Source organism: Macadamia integrifolia, chromosome 11 (assembly GCF_013358625.1).
Source record: "Macadamia integrifolia cultivar HAES 741 chromosome 11, SCU_Mint_v3, whole genome shotgun sequence".
Classification (NCBI taxonomy): domain Eukaryota; kingdom Viridiplantae; phylum Streptophyta; class Magnoliopsida; order Proteales; family Proteaceae; genus Macadamia; species Macadamia integrifolia.
The window spans coordinates 33,344,182-33,348,067 of NC_056567.1; positions in this window are offsets into that span (position 1 = coordinate 33,344,182).

The following is a 3,886-nucleotide window of genomic DNA, read 5'->3' on the forward strand; positions in this document are numbered from 1 at the left end:
CATTTCCCAAAACAATATCTGATTTTTATTCAACCATAGTGTATCATGAATCAAACCGAACCAAAAAAATCAAAATTGAACCAATTGATATCCTTAATCTTAATTCCAAAAGAGAATGTAATCTCTCTTTTTTGGTAGAATCTAAATTATTCTTGTGAGAGAGAGATAATGGACTCTGCTTTTGGGGGACCCATTAACCTTAGCTATCAGAGTTTCATTTTCTTCCTCGGACAAGTATCAACTATCAACTATCAAACTATCAAACTATCAACTGTCAGATTGGAATCTCATATCAACAACGCTATGTTTATTTACACAAAGGACCGTCGAATTTGTCCCAAAGGGAGTATACCTCTTCCGTAACTTAGTCGTTACGCATGCTTTTTCCACTTTAAATACCAATAATTCCAATAATAATGAGGCTTCGAAAAGGAAGCCTCCTTTTCCTCTTCTATATTATAATCCTAAGTCCTAACAAGAAGTGACGGCTACGCACTATCTACCTATCCAAGGATATAAATGTCATGAAAAAGATAAGTAATCTACTTCTAGGGTTGGTTAAATTAAAAACCTGTTATTTCATTGGAATTGGAAGTTGGCCAGCTCATGATTTTAGGAATCAGTATCAGATTCATTAATACTGATTAATCGATACAATACGAATGTGGTGTTTTGATTTGGAATCAATATCGATATGGCACGATATAGTCAATGCATATAGATAATGGTATTGGTGTTAAGTCGACTAATACCATCAGCGATATCATAAACTAAATTCACAGGCCAGGTTAGGGCTGCAACTACGCTGGGCTGTACTTGTTTTTTCAAGCCTAAGTCGAGTCTAGGAATTAAGAAATCGCAGCCTAGGCCCAGTTCTACTAGGTTCAACGCATCCCAATCTGGCCTTGATTGAACCCAACAATTTCTATTTTAGACATTTCAGTGTTGGGAGGTTGGACTAGCCATATATATATATATATATATATTTACCATATGTATGATATTATTATGCAGAAGAGTATATCATATGTTAATAGAATAGATACAAGCACGTCGCGTGGCCACTGCAGCCAATGCCACGGTCAGTGAGAATGCACACATGCATCCAACCAGGAGTAGGGGTATCTTTACTGAACACCCTATATCCAAGCATAGAGGATACAACCCGATAGCATTCTTTGCCACTCCCCACCTTTTATATGCAAAAAAAATTAGAAAATATAGAAAAAGCAAAGGATAGAAAAAGTGGGACTCAGGTCTTAAAGTTTTATCTTTAGGTATAGAAATTTATCAGACATCTAATCCATAAAATATGTTTGAGAAAAAAGATTTCCCATAGTCACTTGGTTGACTGAATTCAATTGATTGGCCAGTTGACATAGAAGTAGGCAGCCCCATCGTGGAATAAGGCCTGTTTCATTCCAATGTTTGGAAACATTTTTGGTGTTCTTTTGTTCTATGAGAATAAAAGAGAACTATAGTTATAAGTTGTAACATATTCGAAAGAGAAAATTACTATAACTTCCCTATACTTAGCTCTATAATTCTTCAAACTTCTATGCTTATATAGAAAATTTTCCCGAACTTTCATCTCTCTTTCTCCAATCATATTTTAATGGGAAAATTTTTTATCACACCCTTGTACTTATCCTATATTTACTCGAACTCTACCGTCCCAATTTTTTTTTGTTCTGATTCCCCCAAAAGCAAACTTCTCCTTGATAATTCAAAAAGCCTAAATTACCCCTCTATTTGAATAATCCATTCCATTTTTTCACTTCTCACTTTTATATTTAAATTGATTCAACTTATTTGGTTTGAATTAAACCAGTTTATTGGTTGAACTATGGCTAAACTGGAATGTAGATTGCCTTCTTCCACCGTCTCTTACTCCTTCATCCTCTCACCATCTTCCACCGTCTCTCTTTGTATTTGCAAAGTTTTTTCTTACTCTCTCTCCGTATTTGTAGAGATCGTTCTCTCTCTTGGTTTGTTCAGTGCACCATTTAGAGAACGCCTCAAACTAAAACTTTTTTTTTTAAATGGGTAAAAATCTAAGTTTCCATTCATGTTAATACTTGCACCACCTACTTCCGGTTAGGCAATATACTTCCTCATTAACTTGAAATTTAGTTTCAACTTAGTTGTGAGTCATTCACCGACAAATGAATCCAAGAGAGATTTCCAGTTGTAAAATAAATGGATAGGATAGGAGGAACCTAATAGCACTATCAAGTACCAACTAGCAAAGTGAATGGAAGGAATTCAAGGAATAGGGGGATCGATTTGTATCTACAATATGCTTTCTATATGTCAGATGTGTTTTACTTCAATTTCATTTTCCAATCTCTCAATCTATTTTTTATATTAACTATATGGCATGGGAAGAGTTCATTTCTATCTAAGATACCACAGTGATGGTAGAATCGATCTCAGGTGTGGAGTTGGTCTTAGGTTCAGATTACAAAAATAACTTGCTTTGATTCAAACCAAATAAGTTGAACCAATCAAATAGAAAGATGAGAAAAATGGGTTGGGTTATCCAAAACAGAGGGTAATTTAAGTGTTTTTTTTTTTTTTAGGCGAAGAGTAAAAGTTAATTTGCTTTTTGGGGAATCAGAAGAGTAAGAACGTTTGAATAAATATAGAGATAGAAATTTTCTATATATGGCCCTCACCTCTCCTCCCAACTCCCACCCCACTTCTTTCATTTTCCCACTCCCTTGACCTATTCCACACCTCTACCATTGATGACAAATCACCACTGATTTAGAGAGTTTTCTCCACCATTTACCCCCCACCCTATCGTCTCTCTCCCCACCCTCCCTTTGCCTTATTTTTTCTCTTTGCCCCCCACTCCACCCCCACGGGAGGAGAGAGAGATGATTACTTTTTTTTTATGGTATATGTAGTCATTTATTTTTGTCCAAACTCAGGACAGAGGGAAGATTTATAATGATCACCAAACAAGGTAAGTTGGGCAAAACGGGGAGGAGAGTGACTCCATACAGCAAAAAAAATTACATAATTGGCTATGTTGCCCGTTATTTTAACTATGAAAAAATTGTACTGATTACATGTAACGCCCTGATTCTATTAACTTTAGCATAATATTGTTTTCTTTGGTTCATGGGTCTTAAGTCTTTAAAATACATTGTGTCATGTTTAAGAAGGTTAGAGGTTATCAAATAGCCATCAATCTATCCCTATGACTAAAGTTTCCACATCCTCACTGAACTCCCAAATCTCCTCGTATTTACTGTATTCTTGGTAGAAACATTTCACTGATCTTTCAGAATTCGATACATATTCTTAGATGTCACATTACGAGCTAACCATATTAAGTGACTAGTTATAAAAAAGCATCAACTATAAAAAGTTTCTCAACTTTTTTGATCTAATTATTGTAGAAAAAGATAACTGAAGATATATATGAGAAAAGAGAGCTTGTAATGCCTTCAATACGCATAACTATAAGGCTTGGCAATCCAAATACGCTTGAAAAAAATACGCAATAAGAATAATATGCCAATGATATTCAATTTTCATGACATGACACATAGGTGGTACTTATCGGAAGCGAAAGAAACTTGCAATTCCTTCGATGCGGATACCTAAATGCCTTACAGCCCAAATATGATTAGAAAAATTATCCAATAAAAAAAATTGTCAAGCAGATAACTTTCAAATGACAAAACACAGAGGTAGTATGTATTTGAAGGAAAGAACCTAATTTCGTTATGGTATTTATTCCCTTCCCAAGTCCCTCCAGTACTTTCTAAAAATGTAATTTTAATTCTTCATCAGCCCAAGTTCTTTACTGGTAAAGCCAAATCACATATGGCCCAAAATCCTCTGCTACTTTTGAGGGATTTCACTTACTATT